Source organism: Phoca vitulina, unplaced genomic scaffold, assembly GCF_004348235.1.
Source record: "Phoca vitulina isolate PV1807 unplaced genomic scaffold, GSC_HSeal_1.0 scaffold11, whole genome shotgun sequence".
In the NCBI taxonomy this organism is placed as follows: Eukaryota; Metazoa; Chordata; class Mammalia; order Carnivora; family Phocidae; genus Phoca; species Phoca vitulina.
In genome coordinates, this window is record NW_022589714.1 from 6,476,848 (window position 1) to 6,492,877 (window position 16,030).

At 47.0% G+C, this 16,030-nt stretch overlaps 1 pseudogene; it reads right to left on the reverse strand.

Moving 5' to 3' along the window:
• Window positions 1-1,342: 1,342 nt before the first annotated feature.
• Window positions 1,343-4,600, reverse strand: LOC116635740 (annotated as a pseudogene).
• Between the last annotated feature and the right edge of the window lie 11,430 nt (window positions 4,601-16,030).

Below are 16,030 nucleotides of genomic sequence, written 5' to 3' on the forward strand. Positions count from 1 at the left end.
AATGGGCCAGACCTGGGCAAAGACGTTTGAGCAATGTCAGCCCTTGTCAAATCCATAACAAAGTTTGACATCTGTTAAATCATTAAAGATACAAATAAAATGTTAACCAAGATGAGAAGGAAGGGAGAGTGCTGATAGTATGTATCAGGACTAAAAGTAAAAGGCCAGAAAAGACGTGATTAATTCCTGGACTTTGGAATATCACCATAGCTTGTTGGCTCAATCTTCCCAAGTTCCAAGTCACTGGAAACAACTCTGGTAATAAAAAGACTATGGAAATCTGTAAGAGATGGATTTAGGGCTTTTCACACTGATATAGCTCTTTCCACAATAAGGGGATATCCTTTGGCTCCTTACATCCCCATCTTCCTCCAGATACCTGGTTTCAATTTCACAGAATGTAATTCTCCCTGACCTCAAAGAGAACTTTGTCCTTCCACTAGCTCTGTAGAGCCAAATCCAAATATTGGCCTACGGTATTCATCTTAGTTTTTGTACCTGATTAAATAGTGCTTTCTGTTCTCCTTGTCCTTTGAGTATGGGGCATACTAGTCTGGAAGTTCTCTTGTCCAGCAAAGAGAGGAATTGCCCTTCAAAACTTGTGACAGAGAAAAAGCTACTTAGACATCAAGTAGCTTGTTTTACTTTCATTTTCCTGGGAAAAAAAAGGAAATACTACATTTCCCAGATTCCTCTGGAGGTACACAGTGCTATGGGATTGATTTCTAGCCAACAGAATGTGACCGAAGTCACAAGTGTCATTTCCAGGCTGAGGTAATTAAGAATGGGTATGCTTTCCCCACACATCCTCTCTTTCCTTTCCACCATCAAACTTGGAAGTCAAGTTCTAAATGACATAGCTACAAGAAGGGGTCAGCCTAAGTCCCTGAGTTATAAATTGGAAGAAAGATGCCACCTCACCCACATGGGGATCTTAAGTAAGTGAGAAGTAAACTAGTATTGGGTTATTCCACTGTTATTCAGAATTGTCTGAGACTGTAGTTAGTATTCATTTCCATGACTAATAAACAACTTTTAGAATGTTGAAATTTTCTAAAATAAGTAAGTGTGAGGTTTACATAATAAATGCACCATAAATGGATGGAGATGAATATGCATCCAATTGAGCTCAAGGAAACTTAACTGGCCCAAAGGGGAGCAGACTCCAGACTTTATATGTGGGTAAATGGGGACTTCTTGCAGCTACAAAGGTGCAAAAGAGGAGAGGTGCACAGGGAGTACTGTTCTGTACCCTTGGACCTGCCAATCAAGGAGGGGGCCTTTATTTTTATTTATTTATTTATTTATTTATTAACAAGCTTTAGTTCACTTTATTTTCTTGTATAAAACTAGGTGGTGGCCACAGCTGGAGCCTGGGTCCTCTGCACGGAGACTCTGGCGTGGGTCTTCACAAGATGGTCAGTGAATTCCTGTTATGGAGACTTGGTGAACACTGTCTCCTTCCAGAGGTCAGGGGTGAGATAGCTGTAGGTCTTGGAGATGGCATCAAAAGTAGCCTTAGCAAAGTTCCCCAGGGTGGCAGTGCAGCCTCTGGCCAAGGTGTGGCCGTCGTTGATACCGGCCATCATCTGTAGCTTCTTGGGCACAGGGGCTGAAACAATGCCAGTGCCTCGGGGGCGGGGATGAGACGCACCAGCACAGAGCCACAGCGGCCAGTCACCTTGCATGGGACAGTGTGGGGCTTGCCGATCTTGTTCCCCCAGTAGCCTCACCTCACGGGGACGATGGAAAGCTTGGCCAGGATGATGGCCCCACGGATGGCAGTGGTGACCTCCTTGGAGCACTTGACACCCAGGCCGACATGTCCGTTGTAATCTCCGATGGCAACAAACGCCTTGAACCTGGTCCGATGGCCAGCATGGGTCTGCTTTTGCACAGGCATGATCAGAACCTCGTCCTTGAGGGATGCGCCCAGGAAGAAATCAATAATCTCAGATTCCTTGATAGGCAGAGAGAAGAGATAGATCTTCTCCAGGGACTTGATTTTCATGTCCTTTACCAGGCGGCGCAGCCTGGTGACGGGGATCCACTCCTTGTCCTCGGCCTTGCCTCAGCGAGCTCCGTGACCTCAACCCCGGCCCCGACCACGGACGCCACCGCGGTCCCGGATGCCGCTGCCGAAGCCTCCGCGGAAGCCGCCGCAGCCTCCCATTCCAGGGGGCCTGGAGGTACCACACCACTGGCGTCATCCGCCATTTGGTGTTCTCTCGGAGAAGAAGCAAGGGGTGGGGGCGGTGGGGAGGCTTTAGAAGGAATAGCCAGAGTGCACTAACTCACGAAAAGGGACTTTCACTGCTGTGTGGGAGTGGGGCTGGGAAAGGAATAAGGAGAATCCACAGCAGGAGGAAAAGGCAAGTAATCTGGACCACCACAGCTCAATTCAATACAGGTAAGAAGGCAAACTTCAGCAGGGCCTCCAGCGTGCAAAACCCAAGGGTGTACCCAGGCCTGGCAATGAGAAGTTGGGATGACCATGGAGAGCGTATCAGTAACTTGGGGGCAGTGAGCAATAGCAGAAGTTCCAGAAGCACCAGTCTTCCAAAGCAGAAGAGCAGGAATGTTGAGCCAGCTGGGGCAGGCTGAGGCTCTGGGAGGGCCAAGGCATGAAGGGAGGCTTGGAGGAGCTCCGGTTTAAGGGAAGCGTTGAGGACTGAGGAAGGGGCAGGGCTGCAGGCCCAATGATCCAAACAGTGCAAGAAGCAAGGAAATTGTGAGAATTTACTGTATCCTTCTCCTACCAGGACTGTTCTAGAAGACAGTTTACTGGTTCTGCATATAGCCATATTCTGGAATCCGTTAAAGCCAGAAGAGGAATCCAGATGCACACATTTTAACAGAATATGGCTGTCTTCTCACTCCTCCTTTCCACCTCCCTTTCCCTGGGAGAGCTTCAGGGAGTTGGCAAACATGAACAAGAAAATCATGCCACAGGAATAGGCAGGCTTTGCTGGTCCCCCTTCATGGGATGGGTAGATCCCATTGCTGGCTGCCTACCACATTGCTCATACCTACTATCTACACTCACTAGGGGAAAAAAATCTTCCTCATATGCCTCTCTCTTTTGTCATCATAAAGCCTGTTTTCCTTCTGTCACATTCTGTGCATCTGCTAAGGAAAGGGGCTGGATATTTGTTCTAGATCATTTGGCCTGTATCCCACAAAGGAGAAACACAGGCCTAACTGTGCACCCAGGCTGACATGGAGATAAGACAGCAGGACGTGGCAGAGAAGGAGGCCTATGTGCACCAGCCCTCCCAAAGTTCAGCCTTCCTCTTTTACCTCAAGGTAGCGGATGTTATGAATAAAGGGTAAGATTTTATTCACTCAAAAATATTTATTGAGTACAGTGGTGCAAAACACTGGAAGAGCTCTTTTGGAAACTCTGATGTAGACATTGTTCCTGCACCCGTGGGGCCGGCTTATGGTATGACGGAGGAGATAAGAAAAGTTTCCAGTAAGTTTAATGTAAGAAGAATGTGTTATGTGCCCAAAAGATGAAGAAACAAAATGCTGTGAGGGTTAATTCAGAGGAAGATGAGATTACTCTCAGTTGGATTCAGGATCATAAAGTATCGGTGTGTGCAGCATCATTGAGATCACGTCATCTAAATACTTCAGGTGGAAGCTAAGGATGTTAGATGATGACACAAGTTCACGGAGCCAGTGATGGAGCCAACAAAGCCTTGAGCCCCTTTCTTCCGAATCCAAGTCTTTGCCCACCCTGCTATGCTATGCTGCTTCTTGGCAGCTTAGTCAAGGGGCTGCCTGAAACAAATTACCTGCTGTTCTAGATTCAGCCAATCAATGCATCAACATGAGGAAGTTCATGAGCTTGGGAAGCTTACAATCTAGCAGAGCAGGTCAAAGGCATACATGTGCATTTCCATACTCTTCTAAGATAAAACCAACCTCAGAAAACAGAGAGACTTAGATACACTAGATTGATATATTTAACCCATTATCAACCTGCAAGATTTAGCAGGAGGAGAAGGGTGACAGTTTAGTGGGTATTGAGCAGATGGAAGAGGGACAAAAAGAGAAGATCTCAGAGGCCAATTGTCTGGATAATCTTAGGTGGTGGATCCAGGACAGAGAACTTGTCTCCATAAAACCTAGAACCAGTGCTGGGTTCTCAGCAAGTACTCAGTTTAAAAGGTCTACACAGTAAGAGACAGAGTGAGGGAGGATGGGGGAAAGGGGAGTGTCACTTGGTATTTTGCTCCTGGTCCCAACACCCGATATTTAATGGAATACTGACTTTCTGTAGTGACCTGTAAAACCTTTGTGCTCCCATCCCCCTCCAACATAATACTCAGAGATCTATCTACCTCCTCTTGGAACTCATTCATGCAGTGACTTATCCCAATATCAAGTGATCCTGACAACTGCCATTCACTGGTGATTAGGAGTGGGATTGCTGTCCAGAACCCACAAGAGACCTGCAGCCTCAGGGACTGAACCACTCCTACCCTTGCTGCTGCACGGCAATGCCTATCTTACCAACATCCCCTTCTCTTTCCAGAAATTTAACCACTATGGGCAAGTAAGGAGAGTAAGGGGACTCAGAGACCTTGTTCATTTAACTCGACTAACAGATTTTCAAGTCCAAACTTTGGTATTCTTACTTGCTCTGAAGCCCCAAAGTAGTAGTACCCAAAATATAGTAGAATACTATATTGCTGTGGAAAAGGAGAAAGGAAACTAACATTTGTGTTATGTTTATGACAATAAAAAAACAGCAGTAATAACCTAACACTTACAAAAAAAAAAAGTCGCTTAGTGCCAGGCCCTGGAATACCCTCTCTATAAGCCTATGGGATAGATTGTCCCCGTTTTATAAAGAAAACTGGCTCTCAGAGAGAGAGATTAAGTGCCTTGCCAAGGGTTACAGCAGAACCCTAAGTGCAGAAGCCAGCATTGAATTCAGGTCTTTCTGATTCCAAAGTTCCTTCCAGACACCAAACTGCCTCTATGTAGAGAAAGAGCTTTATTTTAACTGTAACAAAATAAAAATATCCCAGAAGAGTATCTGAGTGTGTGGGGGCTTGTGGAGGAGGGGAGCAGTTGGTCACAAATGGAGCATTCAAGTATCATTGTTATCACCACCACCACCACCTTAGGGAATATCTTGCATACTGTAAGGAACTTCTATGCTTTCTTCTTGTGTTCAATGAGAATCATGTTTCACTTTTGCTCCTAGGAGGCTCAGAGACAAATTTAAAGTTCCTCTTTAATAACTGTCTAGTACTCCACATACATATCAGGGTTTTTATTTTCTTCTCATCTTGACCCAAGATTGCTATTTCTATTTTATCTTGTTCTAATCACTTATTCATCATTTCCATATTTATTTCTTATATGGATTCTCATGAGACTCCTCAAAACTTTAGTGGAATAAGATAAGGTATGAATGATATTAATTAAAACATAACTTACCTGGATAGAGCTTTCATCTGTAGCATCACACAGATTCTTTAGTCCTTTGAATTCTATTGCTAGCAAATCTGAAAAAAAGAAAAAAATCAAGACACCATCTGGCTGTCTTTGGAAAGACAGAGGTAATTCAGGTCTTTGATCTGCTCTGCATATGGACTGGGAGAGGGAAAGAGGACCAAATCTCCCTGACACAGACAATCACTTGCTTTATTAAACAAGTGTCTTGTATTATACACAGAGTAGTGCATTATGTGGATGCACAAGAAAAAATTATGATGAAAAGTAGATACTGAGCATACTGAGTACTCTGGGTTTCGAAACATTAACGTCACAGCTGTTTCTAATAATTTTTCTCTAACTGCAAGCTTATATCCACAATATGTACTAATGTAACTGTAACTGCCCCAAAATGTGTTTCTTTTTTTTTTTTTTTTAAACGGAGTCTTCTTAGAAATAACTATGCAACTGAGAGCCCATAACCATCTTAGATCATTACCCCATACACAGGTTATGTTGCATTATGTTTTGGTCTGCTATGACTCAAGATGGGGCAGTTTGAAACAGCTGACCTACTTAAAAACTTGTGAAATATGCCTTTCTAAACAGCAGTAACAAAACAAAAGAGAACCTCATTAATGAGAGAAGTCAAGAAAGTTATTAGGTGGTGTGCTCTGGGCTTTTAAATGGCAATGGCAATGCGGGAGAAGTGCATTCCTAACCCATATCTGGGGCGATGGTAATGGTAACAGGTCGTGGGAAGCTGACTGAGAAATCTCTGCTGGCTGCCCCAGGGCTTGGGGAGATTTAAGTCTTCTGTTTGAGGGTTGCCTTATATAATTAAAACTCGGGTTTACCTGCACTCGAGTGCAAAGAAAACGTGTGTTACTGTTCCTTTCAGGTTCCTCCTTCTAATTACCTTTCATTTGCAATTGTCTCCTTCCATCCAGTAGATGCTTCCTTTTCCAGATGGTTTTATATTTTTGTGAAGGGTTGGGAGACTTCTTCCTTTAGAGCCTCCCCGCGTAGGTTCGACGGAGTCAGAAGCCAATGCCTTCTCTGAGGCTGGTTCTCCTGCGCGACTCGGGGTCGCCTTCATCTCGCCCGCAGATCAGGACAACCTACACGACTTCCGTTTCAGCCTAAATTGCGTCGGCCGGCGCCCAGCTCAAGCTCCCGCCTGGAGCTGCGGAGTCCACGGCTACTGCCCGCGGCGACGAGGTGGGGGGGGGGGGGCAGCTCGGAGCCGAGTACAGGGCGCGGGGCCGGGGCCGAGCCCGAGCCTGCCGGACATGCTCGGCGAGGCTGCTCCGCCTCGGGCCGGGGGCAGTGCGGCCGACGCTGCCGAGGGCGCCCTGTGCCCCCACCCGGCGCTCCGGCTGCGCCCACCCGCCCGAAGTATGGCGGGCTCCGCGGAGCCTAAACGCCCACGAGCCCCTCCCTGGAGGAGGTCGCAGGCCAGGGCCTGAATTACTTCAAAATTCTGGGCGGGCTGAAAACAGGCACACAGCGGGATAGTTGACAGTCTCTCTGCCAATCCCCCTCCCTCCCCACCGGAATATATTACCCCACCACCCAGCCGGCGAGCCCCGCAAGGATTATTATCCCAGTTGTAACATTGAGGAGGTTAAGGCTGGGACATGGTCAAGGTCACGAAACAAATACGTGCCGCATCGCGTCGGGAGCGCAGCTCGGTCTGCCGCCACCCCTCTGCCCGTCCCTGAGCGCTCTGGAGGGGCGGACCACCGGCCAGGGCGCAGGCCGAGGCCTGAGGTCGGGGTGGATTCGGGTTTACACCCGGCGGTGAGGAAGCGGTGGGCGGCGCGGCTGCGGAGGTCGGCGAGGGCCCGGGACCGCGGGGCGGAGCGCGAGAAGGGGCGTGCGTCGCAGAGCCTCCGAGCCACAAAGAGGCCCAGGCTCTCCCGGACGCGGCTGCAGGACCTCACCAGCGAGTGCGGTGGGCGCCCAACTCCCGGGCGCTGCCCGCAGAAAAGCGTGGCCTGCGCTGCCCCAGAATTAAAGCTCCCCGCGGAAGGTGGGGGGTTTTAGGTTTTTCACTCTCTTTGCTCTGTAGCCGAGTTTTTAAACAGAATTCTTAATTCAAATAGAAGACAAGAATAGCCTTCTCTCCCCCACTCCCCATTCCCTCCTCGGCTCTACTGCGGTAACCCAGATTGATAGCCTGAGAAGGATCCACATAAGCGCGCTTGCGCGCGCGCTCAGGGGCGCGCGCACACGCACACAGGCACACAGGCCACATTCGTTAACCCTGGGGTCTTCCTCGCCTCCAAGGCTGCCCCGGTAGGGTGGTGCGGCTTTAAGGGTCCGGGGAGGTTTTTGAGGGATTTGATGATCTTTATTATTCGTTCCCTCGCAGGAGCCAGACGCCGCGCCAGGCTGGGGCCGAGACTGCGCACCCTTCTCGCTAGCAAGGGGAGGTGCGGGGGGGGGCCGCGGTCTCCCACAGTAATCAATAATTCCCAGCGGCCACTGAACAGCGGGGGCCTTTTCAGGGCAGACGCCCCAAGAAATGATCTATTTATTGTTCTCACTACTGTGCACTTAGCACCGAGAGGGTTGTTCTTTGCACTTATCAACAGAAACCCGCGGCTCCGCGGCCCGAATTCACTTTGGCCGCTGAGCGCGAATCGGCCCGTAGCCCGGCGTCGCCGCCACCGGCAGCGCGAGGTCTGGCTTCACCGTTCCAACAGGTGGCAAGGGCTGGCGGCGCCTGGTCTGGGCGCCCCTTACCTTGCCTGACCTACAGGTCCCGGGGCGCCGTGGCCTGCCACCTCGCTCCGAGGAGGAGGGCGCGGGCTGGGCGGGAGTGGGGTTCCGGAATCGGGCGTGTGCACTGGGAAGTGAATGCGCAGGCGGGCTCCGGACACTCCGAGCAAGTAGAGCAACTACGGCGCCGCGGCGGAGAGCTTCCCAGGGAGCCACCCTTGATTTCCCGTAAAAAGAGTTTAATTGTTAAGCTAAGATGAATATGCCTTTCAAGTGACTTGAGCAGAGAAACTCCTCCGGGATCCAGACACGGTCGAGGTTGTTACTCCCTGATCATCACCCCTCCCCCCGACACACACACCCCATGCCAAGTTTGCCTCCCTTAGTCCTCTTTGATTTTACACACACACACACACACACACACACACACCCCACTGGTGAATTAGGGGGGTCGCTGAGGCGTAGTCATGCCTTTCTCCGCCAGTGTGTCCCTTCTGGGATGACTCTGAACCCGGGACCGAGTCCTGTCCCCACTCGGATCCCCGCGGCCAAGCGCACTCACTCCGGCCAGGCGAGCCCAGCGGCTGCTGAAAGTCGTTGCGGCGTGCTGCGGCGCACCGCTCCGAGCGCGCTGCTTCCCGAAGCCGCCCGCGATGCTGATTTATGCTCCAGCGGCTCGCGAAAACCCCAACGCTTTGGCTGGGTTAATTTTTGTCAATTGTTCTTCATCATACTGAGATAGTTTGCAGCTCGAGGCGGGTCTTATTTATCACCCTGCACATTTGAAATACAGTCAGACATAAAAATAACTGACTCTGGGACTCTGGCGCAATATTGGAGCCGTCGGGGAATAATTTGGCTAACTGACTTGGACGTTTCACCTTCTAAACAGAAATGCAACTCTCAAACTGTAAATCAGATTGTCTTCGGCAAAGGGGGGGGGGGGAAGCACCAAACCCAGAAGGGAACGCAAACAAAATGAAAGAAAACTTAGAAATTGACCAAAGCAAAATGAGCTTTAGAAACCCAGACTGGATTTTAATTTTAAGCGTGGAAGCTCATCGGGAATGTGAATTCCTAAATGTTTTACCAGCCGGATCCGTCCCAGAAATTCTAGGGTGCCCCGGAAACTGAAATGATTTATTTCTTTTTACCGTTATTGCTGTTTTTGTTACTAAACAATAATGAATTATAAATGCTGTTTTCGGGGTCTCCTTGAAGAGGTCTAATTATAAATGTTAACGAGAGGGCTCAGAACAGTTTGGGAAGGACTGGGTGAGAGCTCGGAAGTGACCTAACACTTGGAAAAAAAGGAAATTAGAAATTACCCTGGCACTCTCTTTGTTCACAAAGTTTTGTAAATAGATAGAAAAGAATCTGATATTCTTTTCTGCGTCTCAGAGATTCCTTTCCCCAGCCTATGTGGAAGCCCCCAATAATGAAAGCTCAATTTCTTACCGCCCCACTTAGACCAAGTAGTTTAAAGCCTAGCCATGACTAGCCTTCGGTAAGGCAGGAACTGGAAAAGAAGAGAAAATCCATGCAGGCGACCACTCAACAGTTGATCACAAAAGGAAACTCAAAACACAACCATATAAAACTTATGCCGGGGAAGGGTGCATCTGCTATTATTCTGCATTATTTCTCTCCCCAAGTAAATTTCATTCTAGCACAACGAAGGGGAGATCAGCCTCCCGCTTTCACAGCGGAAATCTGAGGACGGTTTTCTTGACCTGAACCCACAGGGACCTTACCTGTAGGCACTTGCCCCACTTTTAGGGTATTTAAACAAGTATATATTTGTTTAAACTCCTTTTTTGACCAAGTCCTTGCACATAACTTGCTTCTTATATTTCTCCAAATAAACTTGAACAAGAGAGCTGTGACTTTTAAAATCCACAAACTAAAATTAAATTTAAAGATACCACAGGGGGCTTCAGGTAGAAAATTGGAAGATTATTTTAAAATACCTTTGAAGCTTAAGGGATGATACTTTGGTAGTTGATAATACTTGGTATCTATTGATAATACTGAATATATAATATTATGCTTGCAATCAAAGTATGTAGTTTCAAAGGTGTTAAATGAAATAAAATTTAATCTTTTGATGGGAAAAAGATCAGCAAGTAGTTGGGCATTTTTTTTTTTTCATTCTTAAGAGTAAAGTGAACTGCTGCATTTTTGACATTTGTGATCCAATTCTTAATCTGGTGGTTTTTATATCGGCCCCAACCTGGATTTCCCCAAGTTGACATCTCTGCTTCTTCGAAGAGGGATCTCAATAAATTCAGAATGCTATGCTGATGGGCAGTACCCCTGTTGTGAGTCATCCTTTGCCAATAGAGGGTCTGATGTCCTTTTCAGTATAACCAGCTGGGAAATTAAAAGAAATGTGTTTGCTTCTCCACATGTTTATTTTTTTGTTTTTTTCCCTTTATTTCTAACACATCAAGATGAGTTCTTTCTCTTAGAATCCCAAACCACAAATATCTCCAAAAACGTATATTTCAAAAATTAAATCTACAGATGTAATACATACTGTGAACCCTATAAAATGCGTTTACAATGCTGACTTAAAGAAAGAAATTTATAACTTTCATATGTACCTTCCTTGTGCAATAGGCAACTGCCATATGTTTCCGACTTCTATAATTCAGTTTTTCCTGGACATCTGTAGCAGGTAGTGAGGGCTTCTTAAAGTACATTTTCTGTAATATGAGAAGGAACCTGCACCAAAGACTAAAGGTTAACATAAAAAAGCAGAAGTCTTTCTAGAAATGCTAGTTATTCTAAATTTACATCACCTATTACGAATGGCCTGAGATGGGTTTTTTCCCTCCCTCTTTCTTCATGAGGCTGGATTTGGAAATGCAATATTGTATATGCCAAGGATTCTTTACAAGCAACATTTCCAAAACATTGAAATGTTTGGGTAGAGTTCCTCTTGTTATTACTGTTCTTTAGGCTTTTGCTTGAAGATTCTCATTTGGCTCTTCCTGAAAACCCGGGTTGGAAATACATTCCAGTAAGATTATTTTATTTAAGACAAAGTTTAATGTTTTTGTATTTCCCTCTATATTTTTAAAGGGAAAAGAACTCTAAGATCTTCATTTTTCATTGATCTCAATTGTTCCTGATATACTTCTTAAAGGATGGAAGAGTTCACACAATTAAAAGTGAAAAGAAAACAAAACCAAAATCATACAGAAATGTCATAGTTTGTTGTCAAATTTTGCCCACGTGTTTAAATGCAGGGTTCATTCCCACTGCTAATACTATTTTTCAATCGCCCACTTCTTTTTATGCAATTCTTGTGCTAACTTTAAATTACTGTTAAAAATCTTTTCATTCGACTGAAACTGAAATGTCTCATCCGTCAGTACAAAAAGAATAAATCCCAGTCACATTCTTCATTGTTTACACTTGCAGCAGATTATATAAATGTGCACAAAATTTCCACTGTTCAAGAACTTTGGTATCTACAGTTGTGAAAAATGAGAACAGGGCTCAATTTACAGCCCATTAGAGGATGTAATAATTTTTATAAAAAGCTAAAAACCATAGCAAGTAATTTTAAGTGGAGCCTAGTTAGGGACGCTTATTTCCATTTTCAATTCATTTTAGTAAAGCAGCAGGTTCAAGATAATCTTTGTTTATAGGGAAATAGTATTAAATATTTAATTCAAAGAACATGAAGGTAGATATTTTTAAAATCAATTTAAACATAATTTTCCATAGCATAAGCTACTAAAATGCCCATTACCTATTTAGAGGATATAATTTAATTTCCCCATTCATTGTCTCAGTTTGATTTATATCCAAATCAACCTGTTGCAATGTTGGTATCAGCAAGGTCCAACTACCCATCCTTGGGTATTTATTTACATCTGGATGTTAATTCCATTACTTCCTTCAAGCCATCTTATGTTTGAATCAGGTTTTAGTGATAGAGAACGTGTGTCCTTCTTGGACATTTCTGTTACTAACCCCTAACTGTAGGGCTGTGGGAGGAGTGTGGGTCCCTGAATGAGGAAATGAAGCAGCGATTTTTTTCAGCACAGGGTGAAAAATAATTGCAGTATAGTCTGGAGGCAGAGCAGATACTGCTGGAAATTGGATATGAATGGGGAAGCTCATTAGCCCAGCAGAGTGAGTTTTGTTCTGGACACCTCACAACCCCTTCTTTCACTTCTTTTCCCTTCTCCAAGCTGGAGAACTTGGAGGTGGGAGGAATGGAGGAATGAAGACCAGCTTAACCTCAGAGCACACTTTCCTTTGGCTTTACCAAAACCTTGCACCTCCTCTAAGCCCCAGAGAGAAATGAGCCTTGATTTAAAAACCAACACTACTGGAGAATCTCTCTGGGTCCCCTGGAGCCCTGAAGGGCTCTTCCGTAGGCAGCTGGAGTGCTTTTGTAGAAGGACTCAGTCTCGAAAAATCAGAACTGTGGAACAGACTGGTTGTTGAAGAGAAGAATGGTAAACAGGCGCCAACCCGTGCGAAGATGCTGTCTGTGTGTGCTATTTGCGACAGAAGGGAGCAGGGAGGAATTGCGGTTCTCCGCGGGGCCTGGGTTTGCTGCTGGAGCCCGAGACTCCGCAGAGAAGCCTGCGAGAGCGCAGCCAGACAGACCGTGGCTGGCTGCATTTATTCCTGTAGACTTTGTAACCTTGCAGATTATAATTTATTATTTTTATTGACCCAAATCAGAGGGAGAGGCAAGAAGAAGAGTATGTACAAGGAGAAGGAAGGGAATGGGAAAGGGTAAGGAAAGGAATGGAGGAGAGTGCGAGCCCTAGCCCACGTGCGGCGCGGTCCAGTGACTCTGGGCAGCTTCTGGCATCCCTGGCCCCCAATTACGATATGGCTCCTTCCCAGATCAAGTTACAAAGTAACACAGCCAAATAAGTATCCCTCTTGGGGCTTGGATTGGGCCTTCCTTCACCCCGACTCTCCCATCTATTACTCTGTTTCTTGCTAGGCTAGTATTTTAGCGAATAATAAAATGTCTTTCTATGCATGGAACGAAGTCCAGATCCTGCGTATTTGGAAATTCGGAGACTACCTGGTGCATCTCGAGTTCAGGGGGCAAAAAACAGACCCTCCTGTATGCCAGGGTAAACCGCCCTGTGTCAGATTGTTAGTCTGGGAAATCAAACATGAGTTTGGAAATTTACAGCAATTGTCAAGTGTTAAAGAAAAACAGAAACAAAAAAGAAAAAAAGAGTCTATTTAGAGAATGAAATCCTGCACATAGGACTTTAAAATTTGGAATTAAAAATAAACAATTGTTTATAAATAAAATACAAAAATAAAAAACAAAATACAAAAATATAAACAATAGTAACTTAGGTAAGAAGAAACAGCAAGCTATATCTAAACATAGATAGATAGATAAGAGTCTACGATGAAAGCACAGCAGGAGCCAACAGAAAGAATGAGCTTCAAAAAGGAATCTTTCCAATGATCCAATTTTAAACTGCAAAAGAAAGAAGAGAAAGAAAAGAGAGACAAGAAAGAAACAGGAGGAACCAGATATGCTTTTTAATCCTCCCTCCCCCCCTACCCCCCCCCCCCCCCCCCCCCCCGCCCCGGTTAATTTTGCTATGTTTGGATACAGATCCCACTAGCTACCATTCTCCCAGACCTGGATATGCAAGGCTCTTATGCCCTTTCCCCCCTCTCCAAGTCTCTGCGACAGACCCACTCTGATAATGTTCTTCCCTGGGTGGCTTTTATTTGAAATAGAGCCTGGCTAGTCTTGCCAGAGGGCTGAGAGTTTAATTCAGTTTTAATCATTTCCTTAATGTAGCACAACCTGGGAAAAGACATTTTCTCTTAAAGTGACAGGAGGCGCACGCTCCCTGTACATAGGCTCTCCTCCACGTTTGCACGTGCGCAGGTGCACACACGCGCATCCGCGCACACAAGCCCATACAGACAAGTGCGCACGGGCGTACTCACGTGCACACAAGCACAGACATGTGCACACGCGCACACGTATTCCACCGAGCTTTTCTTCTGCCAATTCGCGTCCTGTCCCGTTTCTTTTGCTCTCTCGACAAGCAAAGTGCAAGGCCCTGGCTTGGCCCTGGCACGCGCAAGCCACGCTTTTGAGAAAACGCCTTGTAAGGGCGTTGGCTACGCCTTCACTCCGAAGGCCGAGAATCCTCCTGCCTGCGGACTCTGGCCTTCCTTCCCTCCAGCGCCTGGGGGTGGGGGGGGGTGGGGGAGGGTGGTGAGGGGCCCCCCTCTCCTAGAGCAAAGGTCCTGGGGCTGTGAGGTCTGCGACTAGCTGCTTAGCGGGGTCGAGTACAGCTGGTCCTGTTAGGTCCGGAAGCCTGAGCCAGATGCAGCGCGAATCCCAGGCGGCGAGCGGCGGTGCGGCTTTATAGCTATGGTTCCCAAAGCCTAGTCTGGACCTGTACTAAAGGGACCAACCCTTCCTCCTGCCCTGGGCACCTAGCGCACACCTGGATTATTTGTAAGGGCCACGTTCAATCTGACATCCTGGGTGTCTGCGAGGCTCAGCTTTCCAGCTTGTAGTTTATGTGGACACAAGTACTCCGGTGTCTGTGGGTTCCGGGGTCTGCGCCCCTTTCTGCTCTGGGTAAAGGTGAAAGAAGAGGGCTAGAGGGGGCCTTTGAGTTGCATGATCCTGAGTGCGCCGTTGCAGGCTGTCTAGTCCCTTTTATATCAGTTTGAGCTGCAGAGCATGTAAATGGACAAGAACCCATCTACAAGGCAAGCTTCACGTCTGGAAAATGCGTTCGTCCCTGGCGGCCTCAGGTTTCTCAGGATGAGCCGCTCCTCGTCGGGCCACTGGGCCGGTATAGGCCTGAGGGTCCTGGTGACTCCACCCATAGCCCTCATAGCCTTCTCCAAGGTCTCAAGGGCTGCCTGGAGGAGCTTTGGGTCGTTCCTTCGCGTCACTGAGTCTGGGCCTGTAGCGGGGCGCTGGGACCTCGAAGGCTGCTGATGCGGGCTTCAGACGCCCAGCGCGCGCAGCTCCCGGAGCAGCCTCCAGCCACGTTTGCACACCCCTCCACCCCCACCTCCTTCCACTCCCACTCCCAGCCCAAGCCCTCCAGGTGGCCTCTTCTGCTCTCCTAGGCCCCCTTCCCCTTCCGCTAGGCTTCAGAAACCGGGTTTGCGCTTACATTTTAGGCTGTATTACCCGCCTGGGGCGCCCTCCGGGGTCTGCACAGCTCCAGACTGTTTGCAAAGCCTTCTTTTACAAATGCAAAACATCTCCTTCCAGTTGAATGTTTCTCAAGAGTTTAAAAAGAGCCCTCTTCCTCGAGGGTGTTACCCAGGCGTTTTTGACTGAGGCAGCTGGGGCCCCGCGGGAGGCGAGTTCGTGGATGCCCGGGGCACCGCCTGCTCAGGTTCCGGCTCTTCTAGTTACCTCTCAGGAACGGCGCGTTCCCCCCGAGCAACGGTAAAAGGATCTCAGTGGCGAAGCTACTGCCTATCACTCTACTGAAAGCTTAGAGGGAAGTCAGAGGTAACAAGGAAGCCAGCAGTTGTGGGGGTTGAATTGAGCGAGAGAAAAAAACAACCCTTTGTCGTGTCTTTTATACCAAAGATTTAAGAGTAATATGTATCAGGAATTTTCTTCTACACTAGATTTGCTCTATTTACACCAAAACCATTTTGGGGGTTAATCCTGACAAAAAAAGTCGAGTTGAAACTATAAACTGTATGGATGCATGATTGGTGTTATTCAGTTAAAACGCGTTTTTTTTTTTTTTGTTTTAATTTTGCTGTAAAGAAACAAGTTGGCTCTTTAAAAGCCTGAGGAAAGAAGTGGCAAATTGTTTAACGCAGGACAAATACGGAGTTAGGT